This window comes from Lutjanus erythropterus, chromosome 4 (genome assembly GCF_056507025.1).
Source record: "Lutjanus erythropterus isolate fLutEry1 chromosome 4, fLutEry1.hap2, whole genome shotgun sequence".
Lineage (NCBI taxonomy): Eukaryota > Metazoa > Chordata > Actinopteri > Lutjaniformes > Lutjanidae > Lutjanus > Lutjanus erythropterus.
The window spans coordinates 25,748,746-25,773,249 of NC_139320.1; the positions used below are offsets into that span (position 1 = coordinate 25,748,746).

General features: G+C 37.5%; 1 long non-coding RNA gene across 1 annotated transcript in view; it reads left to right on the top strand.

The window, feature by feature from the left end:
• The window catches only part of LOC146328421 (uncharacterized), a 70,952-nt gene extending 48,552 nt beyond the window's left edge, over positions 1 to 22,400 (top strand). Inside the window, exon 3 of the long non-coding RNA XR_014769942.1 lies at positions 22,095 to 22,400. This is a non-coding gene — a long non-coding RNA (uncharacterized LOC146328421). The remainder of the gene's footprint in view (positions 1 to 22,094) is intronic.
• Positions 22,401 to 24,504: the final 2,104 nt, after the last annotated feature.

Sequence of the window (24,504 nt, forward strand, 5' to 3'; positions counted from 1 at the left end):
AGAATAGTTATTAGAACACTTTCACAATAGTATGTATTCTAAGGTCTACTTACCACAGAGACAAATTGGTTTTCCTTTGGCAAACTGTGAATATACTGTAACATGTCCATTTTCAGCACATAAAGACTGCTTTCTTCTTGCTGCTATTATTGTTATTATCCAGATAGTCCTCTGTGTGAGGATCCAAGGGTATTTTACTCTGTGGTGCTTCTGGCCGTCAGTTCTTTGTCTTTGTGTAGATTTATATTCTCTTAAGACACAAAGACAGTAGTTCACCAACTATTATACAATCGTAAAACAAGAGTGTTGATGCCAGTAAACCCCATAGGTTTTCTGATTTGATGACTACATTTCTATGCAAATAATCCATTATGGCTTATCAGACATCTTTACCTCAGTGACCTCCATGTACTCACTAACTGAATATTGAGTTGTGTAATATTTATTGTGTTTTTGGTGGCATTAATTATGAAACTTGACCATATTTTTTGTGGAATAACTCCTGAAATAAACTATTTATTTTATATATTCATGCAGGTGTTCCCAAACTTTTTCTGATAGGCATCCCACAATTATTATCAATCATTGATAACTGAGGAAGCAACTGATTACAAAGAGAATACTAGTTAAATTTTAGTAGCATCAGCAAACTTGTTTGTTCATTTCCCCTGCATAAATCATACTCATTTAACTCTGTTTCACGCTTTATTTCTCCCCTGGTCATCAATGCTTTCCCAGGGGGGCCCACTACCCAGTTTGGAAACCACTGTATGAATGAGATCTGTGAAGTGTCCAATGTATTGCAGTATCTTCTGTTTGCAGATGACACTGATATTTTTTGTTCTGTATTAAGGATAGTTACAGGCATAGTATGTGAAACGGTCAAACTTGTGGTTTGATAAAAATAAATTATCCTTGAATTTGAATGGTTATGTTCAGTAATCAGAAAAAGGATAATGATGATAATGGAAACAGACAGTTATTGCGTGAGTGATTGAAAATACATTTTTGTGAGTTATAATGGACCACAAACTTGCTTGGAGATGTCATTTGGAAGTGTCCTTTACTTAAAAAAAAAAGTAAAAGACACTTTAGATTTATCTGCACTTTATATTTTGTATTGTTCACTTATTTGACCATATTTTGGATACTGCGCAAGAGTGTGGGGTAACACATATATGACAAATATTAAACCTTTGAATGTGTGACAGAGAAGATCAGTAAAACCTATAAACAAGGTGAATGCAAGAGAACATACTAACAGGCTGTTTATTAAATCATATGTGTTAAAGTTAAAAGAGTGAGTTGATTTAAAAACATTTTTAATAGTGCATAAAGCTAGAAATAGATTATTACCTGTACAGAAGTTCTTTATATTAAGTTTAAAGGGTGTGGATCATAGAAGGAAATTTAAAGTCAAAAGTCTGTATGCATGGACAACATTCTCTGGATAATTATTTAAAATGTTCAAATATTTTTCAATTAAGAAAACCTATGTAGGAAAAAATAGGACATTATACAATTACTGATATTTATGTTAAGATGAATGTCACCGATGGTATTTGTTTATGACTGAATTTTTTGTGAATGGATTTGAATACATGTTGCTGATTTTTTTTATATGTGATCTGTGAAAATGAAAAGGGCATCTGTATTTATGTTATTAAGAAAGGTGCAGTTAATGTAAGATTTAACTTCCCCCTGCTCCTTTTTCGATCATGGAAGCTGTACGTGTTGTTTTTGTTAGTGCACCATCTGTTTTATGAAATTGGTATCGGAAAAAACACTGAAATGAATCAAATAAATGAAATTAAACTAAAACCAACTTAACTAAAAAGCTCCTCAAGGATTTGCCCGAGTTGAAATCACAAAGACGAAAGTGTCAACAGTCATTATATTTAACAAGCGCGGTCACACTTACCTGAAATTATCCTCAGCATGTAACTCCTCCTAACTGTTCGTGAAGGCAGGAGTGTTTACAGTAATGTGCATGTAACTGAGAAAACCCACTTCACACCGAGCCAGCTTGTGAAAATGCACAGAGGCATAATTGAAATAACACTTCATGGGCCTGTTCAAACCAGTTCAGTCAGTTTTATGCTGATGTGTTTTAGATATAATAAAATTGGCCGATGAATGTTTCTCCTTTGTGGGTATTTCTGCTGACTCACTGTAATACCTCTGAACACAGTGCACCTTCGTTTCAGTTTTGGTGTTGACAGCAGCACACAAAGAACTGAATCTGCAGTGTAAATGCCTCTGGCACATTAATTGGAAAACAGCATAATCAAATCTACAGTACATTAACGTGACATGATTTATGCTGCTCTGCATTTTGCTCAGTGCGAAATCATGGAAATAATATTCTTACATCAGGAATATGAAAATCTGCTGATTCATGCCGGCACTTTTGCCAAATGCAAAGTTACTGTAGAATAATAAAAAAGTACTAGAGGATATTATGGATGTAATTTATCTTTTAATGGTGCAGAACTTTCAGTCTCGTACTATTTTGTAATTTCTAATTCTTATTTCAAATTTGTTTATTTATTTACCAGGGACAGTGCATATTAATCAACATTGCAGTTTACACTAATGTCTAAATGTGTGAGTTAGCCAGGAAGCTAATTTACACCCCTAGTCCCTGGACAACCATAGAATGTAATGCAATACAATGCAGTATAAATCAACACACTGCATAAATACGTCCCAAAAATACAGAGATAATAACAATGAAAGTGTGTAAAGGCAGTACCAAAGATGAGTTAGTAAAATTACTCATGATTACACATTTGGTTTGGTTTAAGCCTTTTCTTAAGTTTATGTTTATAAGTTAGATAATTTGTGAACTGTTTACCCCCGTCTGTATTGTACAACACAGTCCTCTGTGGTAGCTGCCCTCATAACCCTGCTGCTATCCTTCTGCTTTATGAACTGACTCAGTGGGGCAAGGGCAAGTTTTATGTAAGGCCTTAAAGATGAGGCATCTGCAAATGTTTAAACCGATCCAAATTAAATAAACTGTGCTTTCGAATTATGCAACAGTGGTGATGGCTGTTGGCCTTTCGGTCAAGCATTTTAAGAGCCTGTTTGTAAAGGGACTCGGAGTTTCAGAGTTGTTGTGTTTGTTTGTGACCGTATGCTATGTGAGGAAAGATCACAACATGCATAACAAGGCTGGCTGCCTCTGTTGAGACTACCTTTTCCACATGTTCTTTTAGAAGACAGACTTGAATCCAGTATGTGTACAAGGTGTTTCAAGTCAGACATCACTGAGCCTCTTTCCTTTAACAAAAACAGCAGTTTGGAGAGTTTCAGTGTGTTTATGTAAGAGTTAACATTCACATGTGAACATGAATTACGGAACCATTCAGATATGTAGACCATGGCTGCAGTGAATTTGTTTGCAGCTTGTTGTTTGTTTTCATACAGGTCTTTAATATACAGGCTGAATAAAATAGGGCCCAGTATTGAATCTTGGAGAACACTGATATTGCAGTTAAGGTATTTCCAATACGTGCACTTTGCTTCTTGTTAATTAGATATGATCGCCTCCACTTCATAGCATTGTTTGTACTAGAGTTCATATTGCAACAAGTTCTCACTCCCCACTCATCAAATATGGCAGTTTGGTCAGTGGCCCTTCACTTTAAATTATAATGCTGCGGATACCCCTCTAGTGTCACTTTTGTATGTGCTCTGCAGTCAAGTTATCAATAATAAATATACAACGTCTGGGTAAACCTCCCAAATGAAGGCACAAAAACTTAAAGGTTAGGTACATTTTTGTAACTTTTCTTCAATGGAAAATTAAATTGTATGTTCCTAGTGAGAGACTGACAATTAAATAACTTTTGCATTTTCTCCAAAAGTTCTCCAGGTTACAGCCAGGCCTGATTACATTATTAAGATTAGTATCTGAGGGAGCATGATCTCTCATGATTTCATGGGGAAGCAGATGTAAACAAACCAGAGACTGATGTGGCGCAACAGCTTGCTGTAGTAGTGCTTTATAGTTAAACAAGTCTGGATGAGAAAATGTTTGGAGAGACATGATTACCCCGGGTTGTTTATTCTTCAGCGATGAGGAGATGAGATTTTAACAGACAATCTGTGAGCAATAGTGCGCTAGCTAACATTAGCCTGAAGAGCTAGTTTGGTGTCATTTGGCAAAACTGTCACTGCTCCCATCTTGTTGTAGACTGTAGTCTCTCTTCTGTTTATTCTGCACATTTGGATACATTTGGAGTGAGACCAGGCTGCCATTTTACAGTGAGGAAGGTGCAGAACTTGTTTTTTCATGATTAAAACACGGTCAACTAAATGTCAGGATGAATCACATTTTCCTAGTTGTGTAGGAACTAGAAATTGAATCTCTATTCCAATTATTCAGAAACCAATTACATGATTTAATTCATTACCTTGATGTTTTTATGACCTAGGTTATTTTCATAACCTAATGTGATATTGTGGACGTTATTAGCGTGCAGGCATGAGACCAGACAGTCCCAGGCATAATGAGGAGCTTTTAGACCTAATGGACTTAGAACAGGGTCAGACTTGTTGTACAGGTCTTTATTTACATATGTACAAGTGCTCTTTCTAACAGTGTACAGAGAATGTTGATCAAGTGTACGGCAGCACAGCATATACTTTACTTTACTTTACACATATTGCAGAGGCCATAATCAGAAAATAGAGCTATGCAGTAGATGTGGTTCAAACCCCTCTGCACAGACAGGGAAAAAACAGTCAAAACTAAAAAGGTGAAATCCAAACCTGTTGCCTGGAGCGATTACTCCAGACTCTGCATGTCAGCTCTTCTGCCTCTTGTGTCCGTTTGGTATCTTTTGGTATAAAGTGATCACAGACCAGCCAGGTTGGTAAACAGGAGCATGCTGTGTGCAGTTTACTGACAGGATTTTTTGGATATTCCAGTTCAACATATTCAAATATGTGGTGTGGAGGCTGAGAAGTTCCCTGGTGCAGCTTTATGTCAATGTCTAAATTGGGCCCTTAAGGAAAGAATGAAAGGGACTTTACTTAAATGAGCTATTAGACAAATGTGCACATGTGAAAATATAAAATAGCATTTTCAAATCCGTATGCCTCATTTTGAGTGGAGAATGCACTCTGCAAAGACCATTTGGCCTGCAGGCACAGGTGCCAGAACTTCCATTACACATTAATTTGTGTTTTTATTCATTTTTCCAGTTGTATAAAAACAGAGAGGCATAACAGAGCAAAACAAAGAGAGATGAGAAAAAGCTCCCTGTGCTGCCATTTGGTGATTGCATGTTGTACAAATGCAAGAAGCTACTCACATCAACACCTTTGCATAAACAGATGACAGTATGATGATTGGATATAAAAGAGACATCATTGGAAGGCTCAGTCATTCACAAGCATGGATGCGATGAGGTTCTCCACTTTGTGAAAAACTGCACAGGCAAATAGTCCAACAGTATAAGAATAATGTTTCTCAGTACACAGTCACAAGAAAGTTAAGGATTTCACAATCTACAGTCCATAAAATCAATAAAACATTCAGGATCCAGAGAAATCTCTGCATGTTTGAGGCAAGTCCAAAAGCCAACACTGAATGTCCGTGACCTTCAATCCTTCAGGCAGGACTGCATTAAAAACCAACCTGATTCTTTAAAAATATTACTTCATAGGCTCGGCGGCACTTTGGAAAACCATAATTGGCCTACACAGTTTGCTCGCTTTTTGCATTTTTTTTTTTTTTGCACAAGGCGGTTTTCTGGCAACGAGGGGCTGAAAGTACCCAGCATGCACCCCTGGGCTCAAAGCCTTCCACCTCCAACATAACAACCTGGTCCTGATCCTGGTTGGCCACTTCAAATCTGTGATAGATTTGATCTGTACATTTTTAGTTTTTTGACTCTATTTCTTTTTGTTTCTATCCCAGTTGTGTTATTTGTTTGACCATTGTTGTTGTTTGAATACTGAATGTTTACACCGGGTGTTTGACAGAAAAGACATTTCAATACCCTATATGTCCTGTACATGTGGCCGAATTGACAATAAAGTTGACTTTGACGTTGAAATCTATAATGTGGGAAATTAGCAGAGCTCATATTTTCAGTGAAGGTGGGTTAAGTTTAGACCCATATTGAGGTTACTAAATGCCTAAAATGTGATCGTATTCATTAGTATAAAATGTACTTTTTTATTTTCAAATTACAAATTACTTTACAAGTATTGGTAATTTGTAATAACATACTTTTTGATGCATTTGTAACTATACCTGGGCGCATTTAGTGTGCCTCTGACAATTCTGTGCTGAGGTCAGCATTAAGTTAAAAAATGTCTCGTTTTCTCCCATGACCGACTCTCTCGAGGTTGTAAAAAGCCCAACAATAGCTTAAATCACAGAACAAACTTGCCTGGCCAGTAATTGCAACATTTTATCTGATCAGTGGGATGCAGAAAATATTTTCTGTTGGTTCTGCCTCATCACACTCATCGTTTTTATTGTTGCGGCAGCGGAGTCGAGACAGAACCAGATTAGAGCGTTCTCTGATGAATGCTGAGGAGATACCACCTCACAGGTACCGCTTTACACAGAATTACAAATATGGCAAGGCAGCTTGTGACAGGGCAACAGTGTGGCTAGCGGTGTGCACCCAAGTGAGACAAAATACAGCGAGATAGTAAATCACTGGCTGTGGCTCTGGGGCTGAGAGCACCGGTGGCAGTCACACTGTTGAGCTGCATCAGGGATGAGGCACTGTATTGGCAGTGAGCTGAGGATGTGTTTGAAGTGATGAATAGTGGAACCCAAACACACAACATATCTGGGCACATCCTGTCTCGCTTAGTATACAGCCAGGGTTTGCTTTGCTGGATAAAACAGATTCATCTTCTCAGCCCAGAAGCAAAGCCCCTCTGTTTTCTTTGCGTCCCATGTTTCTGCTCCAATGTGAACACTGTCTGCACCTTTTCAGATTTGAAAATCTTGCGTGCTGTAAATTCTGTATAAAAATGCAGTTCTTCAGATGTCACATTTGGAATCATTCTTGAGTAATGCTTTGTACCCATTTTGCAGTTTGGAATACCTCCACAATTCTTGGCACAATCCATTTTTGTAATCTACCATTTACTAAAAACATGAAACAACCAAGAGGCAAAACAAGGAGCTACCTCGTCTGACTCTGCCAAACCATTCCCCCACACTTTTTTTCACTGTACCAGCGCACAACAATCATCTGCACAACTCACTGTTGTGATTGGATAATGCCAAAAACACTTAGGAAGCTCTTCATTTATCACCATTTTTGCACATGGGACCGTGGTGTCCTTCCAAAGCAGAGTCAGAGGAAAAATGTTGTTGTAGAAATAGCCCGCATGCCTGAAGTGACTTCAGGCTGATGGCTTACAACAGAGTGTTGTTCCGGCCTTCAAGAGTGCTCGATCAAATTCTTCCCTGCAGTTTTCCATCAAAAGCTTTCAAGCATTTTGCTGCTGTCTGGACAGCCCTGCTGTTGTCCTGTGATGCAGAGGGTCATTTAAAGGGATACTCTGGATTATTTGATGTGGGGTTGTATGAGGTTCTTATTGCTAGTCTGTGGATTACCAAAAGTAGATGGAGATTGGTTCCCAGTTTGGAAAAGCAAAAAGGAGAACCAGCACTGAAGTTAAGCAATGAACTGGAGTGGACTGGATCAGTAACAAAATGTATTGTAGCCACTTAAAATGAAGGTCTGCCTAAAAAAATCATCTGTATAATTTTAAGTGTACACTTAACTTAAGAATGGCACAGCCCAGTTTTAAATCTGAAAACGTTCTGCAGCTCACCCAAAACTTTAATCACAACTCTGATATCACAAGAAACTAATCAAACCAATGACAAGATGTAAGATTCTGATGTTAACGTGACAGGGTGCCAAATACAGTCTAACATCTGTTAAAATTAATGAAATATTTTATAAATCATTGCCACTATTATTATACATATATTACATATCATATTATATATATAAATATCAAGTTTAAACTTAAAGACTGAAACTTACAAATGCTTCTTATTTATTTTCATGACCTCTAAGGGCCACCTGCAAGGCCTTCATGGCCCTGCAGTGGGTTGCGACCCACACCTTTGGAGTCACTGATGTAAGAAATTTTTGCTGACAACAATTTCCAATTTACGTTACCATCAGACAGGATTTCTGACAGGAACCAGCCGTTGTACAAGCCAAATATCACTTATGTCCAAAACCAACCAGACTCCATGGGTGAAATCAGTCATTTTAAGTTGCATAACACGGGAGTTGTGGGTCTCGATCTGTTAATTTGTTTGTGCTCTTGTGTGACTTTGGTGAATCCGAACTGTACTTTTAACATATAGGAGTCGCACGATTAAACAAACAAACAAACAGATCAAGGCAGTGGTAGACTATCACCTCCTGTGTTCTGTGAGGTAAAATTACTCATTTTGCCAGTGGAGTTTGGTTAGTTTGGAGAGAGCGATGATTTCCACTGGAAAAGGCTGTCATGTATTTTCCATGCTGGTACTCCTCCCCAGAATTTTGTATTGTCAAAAATATTGAAATAATGAATCATGATCATGATCAGTATCATGACAACACTAAAATCTACTGTGGGTAGTACACTGACTATCAGTAAGAGCCACATACAACCCCACATCAAATATTAATCCAAAGTATCCCTTAAAAAAGTGTCACACAGCCAAAAGGGAAGGAGGCTGGAACAACAACTGTGACAGCTGATGGGGAAGATCTGACTAAAACTTTCCTGAAGCTGTAATTTCTAATGCCAGACCCCCAAAAGAAAAAAAAATCACAAACCTTGGATTTTGTTTTGAGTTTCACAGTCTGAGTGTTACAGTCTCTCTGCTGCACTACAGGAGAGGAATATTGTAGCTATAAATGAAAAAAGGCCCACATCTAATGTCAATACATGAGAGTGTGTGCTCCTTGCTCTGCCTGTGTGCCTCTTTGAAGAAATAAGAGGGAATGTAAAAAAGTACATTTTGCAGACCTTGTCACAAGGGATTAAAGAGTATTGGAACATGATACACAAATATGACAAATTCGTGATAACAGTGACAGAATGGAATTGGAAATGTTGTACCCAGTTTAGAAAATTCCTTTTATATCGCACCAATACCCACCCTGCTGTCAATGTGATATTTTCAGTTCTTGGCTCTGCTTGGGAATATTAGAAACGAGCCCTAATTCCTTTTGAGAAAGTGAAGTATTATTGAGAAAGTAGTAACTTCTGTGTCCTGGCATCCTGGTGTAGTACAGTTCACCTCATCAACCCACCAGATACAACAACAGGCAGCTGTTATCAGCTCAGTTCAGTAGAGCAGGAGCATGATCTGAATCTAAATCAACTACATCAATCGATAATAATCTGCATGTTTTTTTTTAAGGTCACATTAGAATCAGAAATACTTTATTCAGGAATACTTTATTGATCCCTGGTTAGAAATTGGGTTACATTACAGTTGTTCTCATTAAAGAAAATAAAATTTTAACAACGAAATTAGCAAATGTATGCAGGCAACTGACCCTTTTCCCATAGCCATTTGTTTCCCTTTCTGGTTTTTTTTTTTTTCAGATGAGAAAGAGGTTTTTAAAGTCAGTGTGTTCAGCTCTCAGTACTTTTGTAACATCTAACTGAATCTCTGTGGTATGAAGTTTAGTTTCTCTCCTGCGTGGCTGTTGGTACTAAAGTTAACTTTGACTGACAGCATTTTTCATTTATTTATTCATTTATTTTCAAATTTTCTATAGACAGCACATTAATATGATTATAATTCTTTTGACCACAATAATCATGTAATGAAAATCTCATATTGTGACAATCCTGATGACAAGTATGTAAAAATATGTTCATTATATTACAATGTATAACAGCAATGTAAAGAAAAATTAAATAGGTATACTACAGTATATACACAGTGTACAGAAACAATGAAGAAACAATAATGCTGAAAAATGTGATCCATAAATAAGTGTTAAAATGCAAGAGTATGCAATTGCAAACATAATTCTAATGTTTATTGTACTTTTTCCCAGTTGAATTATATATTAAATTAGCTGCTGACAAGGATCAAATAAGTACACGGGGCAGTCCGTTGACTCAGAGCATCTGACACGCTGAGGTAGGAGTTGAAAAGCTAAATCGCCGCAGGCAGGAACAACTTCCCATGACAGTCTGTGCTGTATCTACATACAAAAATGCCAAAAGAATACTGGCTGAATTCCCATATTCAGACCTTTTTCTTGCATAATATCTGGCTCAGTGTTTTCTCAACCATAATGTTTAGTATATTTTTAATGATGTTAAAAGCTTAACATCAACACAAGGAAAGAAAAAAACAGTGACCCAGTTACATACTGGACATACTGGGTTGATTAACATAATTTTAAAAACTTTGTTTAATAACATTGGCCCTGAATTCAGCTCACTTTTAATGAGATGATGAATTGTGTGCTGGGTTGTTATTTTACCAGCCATATGGCTGTCACTCAGGAATTAATTAATTTCATTTATATCTTTGGAAAGGTAAATTACGTAAATTGACATAAAAAATACAGCAACACTGAGCTTTTAGATTGCTCTGCCGTTCTCCTCCTGTACCACTCAGGCTTCTGTGTGTCTGTATAAACACATTTACATATATTTTTAAGGTTACACACACACACACACACACACACACACACACACACACACACACACACACACACACAATCACTATTCCAGCCTTGCTTATGGTGTGATACACGATTTCCTCTGCTGCACAATATCCCCCGGGGGTGAGGAAGAATACATGTTTTCTTATCCTTTTCATTCAAATTTGTGGTTTATGATTGGTGCAAGTTTCTAAATCTGAATAATTTTAACTCAATTTTGTGACCGTCAGCAATCGGTAACTACAAATAATGAATGCAGTTTCCTTTTCTATTGCTCACCAACTCGAAAAAAGAAAAAAAGTCAAACAGTCCCTGTGTGGGGCATGTGTGAAGGATGTACATTATCTTACAACTCTGCAGTCTGCTCTCTTGGCTGCCTCATCAAACAATGCCATTATCCCAGATCAGCATGTGCTACATGGGTAGATAAGAACTAGTAAATTATACAGCAGTCCTATACTGCGAGAGGCAGACAGTAAATTCTCCCCAGCAGCCACATTAAATCAGCTCCTCTCAACAGAAAGGCGTCTCCTCTGGTTTGAACTCATGTATAAGTCTTTGCAGCGTGGTGCCTCATCTCCCTTTTAAAACACCTCTTCACTTGTCCTCTGTGGAGGTTTCCGATGTCCTGCAGCACATATTACTAAACAGCGGAGTGCACGGATGGACTCCTTAGGAGATCCAAATTCTAATTATGTAAATGAACAAGACTTTATTTTAAAATTGAATGCTGATAGTGAACTTTCCATTTTTTGGTAAAAACTTGATTCTGCTCGCCTGGAAGGTCAGCCTCTTTTTTTTTTTTTTTCATTAAATGTCCGGCCTTGAGGTATTGCCGTATAATCACTATTCTGCATTAATATGCTGATCAAATGCTGGGTTCCAGGCATAGACGTGGCTTTTCATCCTCGCCATCCTGCCCCCACATTTCCCATCAAATATTTAACATCAAATATGCAGGAGCATCATCATTGCAGGTTTGGGCACACTGTACCTGCTACAGGGTTACTTTCTGACATCACACGAAGGACCGTGCTTCCTGGCTGCCTGTTTTAAGTATGAGGGGGATGGCTCTCATAGCTACGCCTGGCTGCAGACATCATCTACTACAATCTGTTTGGGTGGGGCTATTATGTATTCTAAATGCATTTTGCAGAGGGAAATTACCTCCTGCTGAAGACTGCTTAACACACACCCCCTCATTCATATTTCCCTGCATGCAAAAACATGAAAATTCCATATAATGTCCTTCTATTTCTGACAAAGAAGGCACAACACTCAGCAGCAGGGAGTACCACCAGTTGAGCGAATGGAGCTATAGTTTATGAGATAAATGCTGAGGTGTAATAGTAACCAGTTAAATATCCACCTTTCTATAAGTTTTCTTTTAGTGGCGTAAAAGTGCTTGGAGAAGTGTGTATTCTCTGAATTTATGCCCCCAATTTTATTCTAAAGTGGCCTGCAAAGAATAAACACCCTGTGTTATAAACACTGACATGTAAGACTAATATTGCTTATTTATTTCACCCCTAAATGGGCCAGTAGTTTTTTCATATTGTCGCTTAACTTCTGCTGCTTGAATACAGAATAGGGATCATTCTTAAAAATTAAAATAAGCCACAAATGTTATTACTTACTTGTTAATCCATCCACGCATGTAAATTTGATGACTCTTGTCTCACTTTGCAAGTAGCCTATGGGCCTGTAGTTTCTTTTGTAATCTATTTCTTTGAAAAACAGCAGGTTTACAGCAGGTAAAGAGGCCAGTATATCACCATTATAAAATTAAAGGAGCAATATGTAACGTCCTAGCATTAAGTTATGAGTAATGCAGTCCCAGTAGCGACTTAAAGGCATAGAATAGGGTGAAATAGTTGTTTCCCCCCACCCCCTCCTCCTCAGAGGCCTGCAGGCTGCAAGGACACTGAACCTATACAAGCGGAAGACAGGCGCATTTTTGAGTCCTACATTGTAAGCTTATCAGCTGTTATAACTGTCAGTTGTCTGTCAATGTAAAGCTAAGCCTGTTATCCTGAAAACAAAAGCCCCCAGTTCTAAAAATACACACTGGAGTTGGAGTTAAGTGACTGCCTGCAGGACTCCATTAAGTTTGCAAATACTCCTGGTCCTACACAGGCCTCATGCATGAATATAAGATGTAGTCAAAATGAGGCAAACACAGTGTTTCAGTCAAGTGATATGTTTTCCCAAGCATGGCGAAAAGAAAGGGGTCACTCACCCTACTCTGTTTCTGATTGGCTTACCCTGATATTCTTACCCTGTATGCCGTAACCAGTCATCATTCCTCTTGTGTAATGTTAACCAACGCAACCAGTGAAGGCAATGAGAACTAGCCATTCAGAGGCAGAGTGGGGCAGGTCATGACTTCGACCTCCATATAAAGAAATGTTGCTCGTAGCACAATGAATGATGCCCATTAGAAGGGATGTAGAAGTGGACATATGCAACACTGACTAAAAAGTAAGTGGGTGTGTACCTCTGTACTCCTGCATATACCCCGTACCACTGGTTTCTGTTGTCTCACTTCATTTTTCTGGAGGAAAACTGCATAAAAAACATTTCAGCCAGTAACCATGCATTGCTAAGCTTTGCTTGAAAAACAGTATCTTTGTGGACGTCCTGTAGTGATGCTGATGCAGTCAGAACAAGCACATCATACCTCGCAGCATCACTGTCATTCTCATAATCACAGTAAAGAATGTCCTTTCAGCTCAGCTATCAGTCCTCATAAGAACTGTGTAAGGAAAAGTTTACCAGCCACGCCAGAATGGTTTTACATATGATCTCCACTCCAACATAAAGAACAGTTACTGTTGTCTGCTTGAATATCTGAGGGGAAAAAAAAAAAAACATATCTGGTAACACTGTCTATGACAGCCATGCCTGTAATCCATTATAAAAATTCTTATGTGTTATAATTTGTTTATAGTGCTGTATAATAATAGTTATAAGGATACATGCATATTCGCAGTGCTTTATAACTACATTCATAACAAACTGTAAAGCATTTTATAATGATTTATAAGGTAGAGTATAATAATATCTCAGAATTGCTGATAGTTTCTTTGTATTGATCACAGTTTATTGTATCACTTAGCTTTGTTAAATACTCTAATTCTGATCTGGTCAATTGCAGCATTCTACTGCTGTGAATATCAGACTGTTGTCATGGATGCAGTTCTGGTCATAGACTCTGGAAGACTTGGCAGAAGCAATCAAATCATTTTAAAATCAATATTTTGTGTCAAATGATTGATTTCTTTTAGGAAGTAGCTGTGTAAAAAGCGATTACAGGGTAGTTCAGGTTTATTGAACCCCTGCTGGGGTTTATTTCTCTACAATGACCTGCTCGTTGTACATTCTCCCTGAAGGAAAAAAGGCATGTTAAATGTTAAATCGAATAGGCTATACACTTAGAAATGTCAACGACATATAATCAGTCAACATTACTTTTGTAAATGCTGTCAGGCCATTAATCCTTTCTTTCCATTTAACCAGTGTTGTCACTGGGTGAACAGCAATTATGAGATATAATGATACATGACACTATAAGTCATTATAAAATTTTGAATGTGTTATGATAGAAGCCAATTTTATTTATCATTCCTAAGTTTATAATGATTGTAAAGGTTGTATATTAAGATTGTTCTTTGAATATTAAATATATTTATGAATATTTATGAATACTTATAACTATAATTACAGTTATACAAGAAAATTATAAGCAAGGGATAATATTCAGCAAGTGGGTGAGTGATTATGGTGAAATAAATCCTGACATCAATCAATCAAACTTTATTTTCACACAAACAGAATGTAAGAGAAAGTGCATCACACAATAAAACCAATAAAACAATACCCCCCCCCCCCCCCCCATAAAAAGACGGGAACTGAGGAAACACTACCGTAAGTGGGGAAATAGCAGAGGCAGGATAAAAACTCAGTGATGATGCAGGACCTTTTGTTCCTGGTTTGTTGCTTTAATTGCACATTAGGTCACTTTCAACTGGAAGATTCTGGAGACTGGTCAGATTTGTAAGAAGTTTTGGTAGATTTTACTTTAGAAATAAGGTACATCCTATATGAAACTGCACACAACAAGGTTTGTGGATTATAACTTTTTTTTTTTTTTTTTTTTTTTTAAAGCAGAGTGGCATCTAGTTCCATTATATTGAAGAGCGGGCTGACATCTCTATGGCTGTTATCTCCAAAACTCTGAAACTCACACCAGAAAAATCTAGATGGATAAAAAGCACTACAGGCCAGAGGAGAAATATGCATTTTGGTTTTATACTATTTTTTATTTTATTTTATCTTATTTTCTCTATTTACTTGTTTATTGTTGTTCCCAGAGCAACTACCGTATGTTTTACCTCATATCTCTGTGCATCGGTGCATGTTTATAATGCATTATAGACGTCATAGAAAGTGCTAACACATTTCCATGCCAGCATAAAAATATAAGAAGGTCCTTATTAATACGTGGACGTTATAAAAACTTTGTATAGCAGAATAAAGAAATCCCTCACAAAGGCTTTGAAACGATAATGCCGGCGGTCATTTCCATAATTCAAATATTCAGTCAAAACATCAGGTTTCAGTCAAACAATGTCGAACACAGTTACAAGGTTCAGTAAACCCTGCAGTGTTCTAAGATTTGTACTTCACAAGCTCACAGCACACACAAATATCTGAGCCGTGATAACTGTCATCCTGAAGGTCAAGATTTTCAATAGCCTGTCTTCAGAATCCGAGATAGCCAAGGTATGAAGAGATGGAGATAGAATAAGAAAAAATGATTAGAGTGGAATCTGGCATTTTCTGGATGAATGCACTTTGGCACTCAGAGACTGATTGTGAGTGACACTCTATGACCAGTCCCAGCCTTTCTCAGCATCTGTGCTGTCAGAGACAGAGAGGGGAGGTGGGGGGTCTAGGTTGTGTTATCATGTGGCTGTTATTCTCAAGCTGAATAACTTACAGCTAGAAGATTATACCCGACAACAGTATACAGCAAGGATAAAGTAAGGCTGGCATTTCTTCCTTTTCCAGCAGAGGTCTGTCAGGTGATTTAACACACCCCCGGCAGCCATATTGGACGTCCGTACCTCTAAGCTTCAGTGGTTTTTAACAGCTGATTGTGTCTCCAAACAAAACGACGACTCTCTTGTCTCAACTGAATTTATTAGACAAGGGAAATTGATTTTGCCCTAATAAATTTGATTGATTTTGTGTTTGGATGACGGCAGCTTGTTTGCTTGTGAACCGTAGCGTTGTCTGCTAACATTACAGTCTTAAGACATCTGATTTTCACACCACATAATTAGGTCTGCCAACACTCAGGGACTGGCCAGGGAATGTAAATCAGTGTCCTGGGAAGGAAAAATAAATATTTTGAGATTTTCTCATTTATCAGTCTGTTTAAAAAATCAGTAAGTGGATTGTTTTGAGAAACAACTTGGGTGTGTCAGTGTGAAAGGGACACATTTCATGGTTGACATCTGGTCATGTGATGGATCAAGTCAAAGGTCAAGCTTTAGAGCAGCAATTGCCAAACCTAACACTGTCCAACCCAAAATAAAATCTGAAAATCTTCTGCAGCCCAACCAAAACGTTAATAATGACCCTGATCAACACGTGAGACTAAGACCCTATATTTCCCTATCTATTTCATAAACAGAACAATTCTGTTTAAACATGGAAATGCAGTGCAAATTGACAATCCAGCCACATATAAATAACAATTTGTAAATTTGCTTATCTTTCCATTTAAACTCATGTCCTACCAATGAGGTATTCTGTCAACTATGAATACCTGCCAATCATGAGATAGACAGAAGATATGTTCCAGAATTAATTTGAGGTGTTAAAGCACCTGTTAAAATTGATCAGATGAATGTAGAATAACAATAAATAGTAAATGAACAGATTTAATTTGAAATATTTTATGGCACTTTATTGCAACAGACAAGTTTATTGACCTGATCATTCTCTGTTTCTTTGTGACAAGGAGAGACATATAAAGAGAAGATATTTATTTTAGTGTAATGTTATTAGCACCCAGATGTCAGTTAACAATAATCTTATTTGCACCTGAATAGCTACATTTGCTATTTACACCTCTTGTGCGTGTAGCATTGTTTGTTACAGACATTTGGGTGTTTGTCTCTGTCATGCTAAGCTATACATATATGTATCTTGGTGTAAAAAGCCAATGTGATTATTCCACCATGGGTGGAAATAGCATTGGGACTATTTACACCTACATAGCAGAGGCAAACTATGATTTTTTCCTAAATCTAACCAGGTAGTTTTTGTTGCCTAAATCTAAGCAAACTGTGACTGAAAACTAAGATTAATAAGTCTATTAAGTCAACTCAAACTGTCCTGTGTCCTATCCAACTGAGCAAAGATATATCCAAAAGACGTCTTTTGAATATCTTGTCATATGTTGAAAAATCTTCTTCTGATGAGCCAGTATGAAAGTTTTTATTTTGTGTTTTTATGATGTCCTCTGAATGTCCAATGTTGACACCCACAGGAGGGTTAGCCCTAATTTAGCACATAAACCTCTCCTCTCAAATAGCAACAGTAAATGTTTTTGATACATTAGATTTATTAATTTGTTTAATCATAAATTTAAAAAAATAATTAATCTCATGTTAATTTCCTGCACCTGTCTTGCACGTCCACAGAAGTCCAAAAATCTCCATCTCGCCAGATGTTTAAATGTTGAACTGCATGTTAACATCCAATAGGGGTCGTAGTCAGATGTCAAGATATTGAACCTGATTTGCACAGAGTGCAGACCTACAGATATGGTCCTGGACGACCAACACAATATAGACATGATCTGCATATCTGGCAGACGTCTCATATTTGCTGGGGTGTCCTTTGTCCAGTGTTAAACCCATTTATCTATGACAACCTCCTCTCTACAAGGACTTTGTGACTCTTAATAACAAAGTCAATTGCAGTGTTTTCCTGCTATGAATAACAGACCGTTGCTACACATGCAGTTGTGATCATAGACTCTGGAAGAGGACCAGGTGTAAATAGCCAAATACCTGACTTCTGACCTGACCTCTTTCACTTGGGTGCAAAGCACTTAAGTACTGTAGCTTGTACAGGAGGCATTATGATAATAATGTTAGCATGCTGGTAGCACCATGTACTGTAACATTAAATAAAATAACACAATAACTCCAGTGGGTCCATTTTAACAGTGTGAGTGTAACAAGAGAAAGCACTATTAGCACTGTACCTTTTTAACTATAAAATTTTCTATTAGCACTGCAACTTACCTTCCTTGTAAATATAATTTAGTTTTCTTTTTTATTGGTTCTTTTAGTGCTACTGCAGCATCCTATTGTGCAGTTCTGTACTGTATAATGACAATAAAATTGAACCTTGAACCTTCTTGACCATGAATGTATAGGTATTTGAATATGGAGAGTCACAACAACACATGTGTAACACTTGTTTGGCAGACCTTTATATTTCACGGTCAACATAAACTCAAACACTGAGCTGTAAAGGACTATACAACATGCCTCACAGATTTTATATTTTGATTTTATACTTAAGGACTTAACTTGCATATACATATAAGGTGTTTTCGAACCCAAAGTGGCTTTCTGAAAAGCTGAAAAATAACACTAAGCTGCACATGCTGATTAAATTTGAACAACAAAGATGAAGTTTTCTCATTCAACTACAGCTCCCATGAGGCATGATGACACTGTGTTGTTTGCCTTCTCATAGCACAGGCTGCCTCTCATCTCTCAGCAGTTGATAGAAATAAATTCTACATGACAGCACTGTTTTTCAGGTATTTTTGTCTGATCTGGCTGTTTGGACGGATTTCCAGCGGACCTCCATGCTGTTGTCAGCTGTGGCTGTCTGGAGATTTATGATGCAATTGCAGAGCCTCCACAAAAATATGAACTCTGTAAACACTGAAGACATCATTTAGCTTAAATTTCTGCAACCTTTTGTTCCAATAAGAAAAAGTAATTGTGAAACGTCTGACTATATCACACATTTTGCTCATCAAAGAAATGTTGATGGCCTGTGCTGCTTCATTGTGGTCTGGGGAGATAACATATTTGAAATCATGATCTGATTTGAGTGCACATGAGCTGCGATTTTATCCTGCTGCATGAAACAAAGGTTTTGTGTGGCTGAGGAAGGCAGTTAGGCTGCTTTTGTTCTCTCTGCGAAGCTCCTGTTGGCTTGACCTAAGTCAGGATGACATGTTCACCTCCTATCCTCAGTACCTATTTCTGGATGACTGTAACTTACTCTGACATTGCTAGGGGCAGCACTTCCTCCGTATTACTCACAATATAAAATCTCACTAATGTATTTTGGCTGTTATTTATCTCAGGCAAAAAAAAAATAAAAGCCATTTGTGTGGAGTAAAAATGGATAAAATGTGTTATGCACCATCATTGCCGATATGAAACTGCGTATAAATGTTGTATCTGCATTTCTGAAAGCTTTATACAGGGAGCAGGTTAGAAATTAATCCATTTTGTTCACAGCCAGCAGCACTTGGACTGAATTAAAGGACATGAGCACAGCAACAAAGCAAGCCCTCCAAAATATGTAACAAATCAGTTGTATATTTCAGATCATTCATTGAGCCAAGATTTAATATCTGGGAAAACAAAATCCATCACAGGAGAGTAAATGTTGTTTCATAGGCACAGACGTACAATAAAAATAGATGAGATTCCGTCTCTAACCAACCGCAAGGAATACAACTCATGTCACAAATGAGCTGAGGGACGAACCAGGATTTGTTTACAATATACATACACGTCTTTGCACACACACAGGGTCTGTCTGCTCTGTGAAACAAGGCTTCAGATGCTCAGTGGTCTCTATCAAACATGGATTTGAGCAAGTGTTCTTAAACAATATGAATGCAACAGGTCCATTAGAGATAGGGAAAAATCAGTTCTCGCAAGGGGGGATGTTAATGATTAATCATTAATTGATTAAGTGCTGTTAAGTATTTAACTGTTTAAAAAAAAACTGATAGTCTAGAGACATTGTTTTGTATGGCAGAGTGATTTGTTGAATAACGAAACCTGGGTAAAAAAGAGGATTTTTTTTTTTTTTTTTTAAAAAGGTGTTTTATGTGTTATTAAATATTAACATATTATATATTAACTTGCACTTAGTGCATTAGCTTGATGCTAACACATAATGGGAATTCCCATTAACACACCAGCATTAGCATTGTGATTGCAGTAATGTTAGCTATTTTACTTGAAATGCTGAACATAAAACAACATGCTCATACTTACAGCGATATATGTCCTTCACTCTGCAGAAACAAATAAAGAACTGCAGGCTTCACATTGTTTCTTAGTTACTTAATTATGCTGCTATGTTACGGTATTTGCTGCTTTTCTCCTAGTCAGCTTTATTGCTGAAATGCATATCACCTGTGATGGAAATACACTCGTAGGCACTGGAGAAAGAAGTGTGGGATTTGGATTAAAGAGCAGAGGTCCTTGAGGCAAAAATGTGCATTTTTAAACATCCATTGAGAATAGCTGGAAGCACAGCCACAGACCACCCCAGTAGGTGTGGAAGAAAGCAGGGACAAGAACCACGCTGCCCCCGCTTGAACTTAAGGCTATTCGGAAATGAAATGGACAAAGTGAGATCCATGTTGCCCAAGCAACAGGAAATCGGGGATTGTTGTCCCCACATCCCACGGAGACCTGCTCCACCACAACACCAGTGAACCAGTTCTGAGCTGACAGGATGCAGCACGCAAAGACTCAAGCAAGCCGAGGGAGGGGGACTGTGTTTACACCCATGATGCTCTGTGCACACATGCAGTTAAAGCTGATGGACAGTGTTTCGCTGATGTCGGTCTTTTTACATATTATCACCATCTTGTTGCTGCTGTTTACATTCAACCTGTGGCAAATTCAAGAAATGCACTACAGAATTATATCCTGGATGTATATGTATATATGTAAATAACTGTATATTGCTTTTAACTGAGAAAGACTGACTGACAAATGATGTGTATTAACTTTTGTAAATATGACTCATGATATATCCCTCTAAATTATAATATCGATTTGCAATACTTGTTGAATCACAGAATATATTGAATTGGCATGCAAGTGTTGTGATACTGTTGAAATGGGACATAAGCATAAGCCCCAGCCCTAAGTTCTATTGTTTTCATATGATTACAAGCTTTTTTCCCTCTGTTTACTGAAGCATTTTTTTTTCTGTAATATGAAAACACTGTATGGCAGCCGGTCCCAGAGAAAGCTCTACTTCTGCATTATAAGTGGAATAAATTGCCAAAAATGATTACAAATTTCCTTTGACATTTCACAATATTAGTGTCAATTCCAGTTGAAATGAATCTGGAAATCAATAAACATCTTCAGGAATGTCTCAAAAGGCGCAGTGGAGGGTTTATACGATTGATCGAGTTGTACATACTTCAATCATTGTGCTGTTTAGTGAATAATCTGGAAATATAAAGTGTGTCTTTGCTACTCTCACAGGTCTGAGAAGGCCTTTGGGCCATTATGCGGTCAGGCAAAGAGAGGTTTGAAAGAAGGAAGCAGAGTCAACTCAAAACTCATTTTAATCAACCTTTTGTCACCACACATAATGGGCTACATTTTGATATCTAGTCCATCGGGATAATCACCTTTGGATTTTCATGGTGCAATCAGTTTGACTCTGTATCAAAATTTAAATCACAGGACGCAGCACAAAGACGTCTTTCAGAGTTCTGATAGAGAAAGACGGTCCTGGCAACACGAGCGTTTTTAATAAAATATGCCTGAAGATTAAAACCAGCTTTGGCCATAAAAGGGAAACAGGGAGGAATTTCAATAATCAAAGGTGCTCTTATGAATAGCAGTGTGGTTTGCTTTGGATTGGAGTCGAATCTTTCTTCATTTTTCTTTCTTTCTTTCTTTTTTTTTTCCAGCAGTGGAAGAAAATTAGAGAGATGCAGATAAGTTGCATCAAAGGCAGTCACTTATACTTAAGGCTGTGATGTTGTAGTGTTGCCTGCTCCTCTGCCAAAGGCAGCCAGGGTGATTTTATTTTTTAATTTTCTCCATCTAATGTTCGTGAGCAACACTTGAAAATATTGCCAATCAAGGTAAACTCTGAGGCAATAAATCTGCCTTTAACTGTGAGGAAAGCAAACATAATTCCAGGCTTATGAATCCCACAGCTTGTTGTCAGATATTGACTCAAATGTGAGTGTGTGGGGATAACAAGGAAATTGTCAAATCAAGTGTCATCTCCTTGTGATTGGGACTAAAAGTTAACAAAATCATCGTATTGTTTGGATGAAGCCACTGTGCGTTTCTGTGTTCACAGTGTTGCTGCATTTCAAACCTGTGGCGGCTGGAGGAGGAGATGCAGTCGGATCCTGAGCGCGGCTGAGAGCCCTGTTCTATTTATAATGCACGGTGCACTCGCCTGTCCTCATGAATAAACCTTACTGGGATGAATGCTTCCCACTGGGACTACAATATGGGAGCGAATGGGAGGGTAATGTCCGTATTTCCATCACACCGAGGCAGAATACATCAACAACTTCCAGCAAGGAGGAAATTAATAGATTCAACCACAAGTAGTGGATACTGTTGAGTTTTATACTATAATATATTCTCTGAATTCTAACGGTGGTTTTCTCTAAATAATTTGGTGAGTTATAACAAAGCAGAAAAATAAGGATACACATAATGTCATTGTGATTTTATAATGACAGTGCATTTTTTGCAGCAGCAACAACAACAAAAGAAACCAAAAATAAAAAATAGTATGGATAAACAAAAATGCTTCTGTGAATAGTTTAGGGATTCCCTTCTTTTACAGTGCTTCTAACCTGAAAAATTGCTAGTTAGTTATTATGGGATGTTATTGAAAATACATGCTTCATGGATTTAATGTGTGGTTGGATTTAAATATGTGACTGGATTAGTCTGTTAGTCCTTTAGTTGTCAACTATGAAAGTAATCACCAACTATTTTGATCATTCATTACATGGTGTGAGTCCTTTTTTCCAGCTTCCTAAATGTAAATAGTTTTGGATTTCTTTACTCCTCTATGGCAGTAAACTGAATATCTTTGGGTTGTAGAAAAAGCAATACATTTGAGGACGTCATCGTGGGCTTTGGGAAACACTTATCGACATTTATCACCATTTTCTGACCTTTCGTAGACCAAACAACCAATCAGTTAACCCAGAAAGTAATTGACAGAGCAGTCGACAGTGAAACCAATCCTTAGTTGCAGCCTTAAATCCAGTGGCTCTCTTCTCTCCGTTAGCACTTTGTCTTCCTTTTCAAACAAACCCCACACAAACCTTTTCACTATCCATTAAACAGAGTGTTCACCCCCAAATCAGAAATACATATTTTTCCTCTGGCCTGCAGTATTGTTTGTCCATTTAGATGCTGGTTTTGAATCGTCCAAATTTTTCTTTTCTTTTTTTTTTTTTTTTTTGTTTTGTTTTGTTGGTGCTTTGAACACCACAGGCTGAGGGCCATTTAGTCCCATTATACTGGAGAGAAGGCAGAAATCTCTACAGCTGATATTTTCCTAACTGTGCATCTCACACCCAAAAAAATCTAGATTGATAAATAGCACTACAGGCCAGGGGAAAAATATGTACTGTCCCTTTTTGTGGAGTTTTATTTTTTGGTGGCTTTTGTACTGTTATGGTAACAGATTCTCTCTCCACCTCCCTATACTCATATTTTGAGTGTAGTTTATTTGCCAACAAGCGACAAAACACACAATCGACAAAATTGTGAAAAGATAAATTGGCAAAAGATAAATTTGACTATAGCATTTATTTTTTTCGAAGTCTCTATAGTGAAAATCTGAATGACTGTAAGTTACTCTGACGTAAGTCGGAGTAAGTCGGCATATCATGACATTTATCTCTCCACGCTTCTGTATTGAAACATGGTGAAATGCTTTGCTGCCGTTTGACACAGGCATTTAGTTTCTACAGTGAGCGAATGTAAATACAAAGCTACTTATTACTATTTATAGTAAAAGTTAAGGTGACAATGGCAGGCACAAACTGTGGAAATGGATTGATTGTGTTGCTCTAATCAGGGCTGAATGATTTTGAAAAAATATCTAATTCTGATCATTTTAATTTGATAATTTTGTATAACAATTGTGATGTGATTTGCAATATTAGTTTTTTTGCATTATTATTCTCATTATGGAAAACCATATTAAAATGATTATAGTGTGAATATTGTGGGGATCTGTAACAAACCAGAGATGTTTTCTTAAATCTGTAAAATACGATATGCAGGTCAGGACATCTCTGCAGCAATATTTCATTGAAAATAGTATTTTAACTCACATTTTGCCTTTTAACAAATATTTCACCACCTGCAGTTTGAAAATTGCAGCAGGCCATATTCCAATTAAATTCTGATCAATTGTTCATCCCCGTCTCTCAGTGTGAGGTGCACTCATCATCATCATCACTGCAACATGGAGTGTAATCCAGTCATGACTCAGTCCACTCAAGGCGATCCATGACATGTTTTTAAATGAGTTAGCATGACTAGTATCAGCTTGCACCATCAACAGGCGGGACTAGGAAATGCATTTCATTTATTCCGTCTGACCAGAAGCAGGGATAACACGTATGTCCACCAGGGATAAAATATTAATGACCTCGGGGGAGGGGGGGGGGGGTTCAACCCTACATATTACATAGGTAGGGTAGAAAGTCTCTCCAGTTAGAGAACTTGCA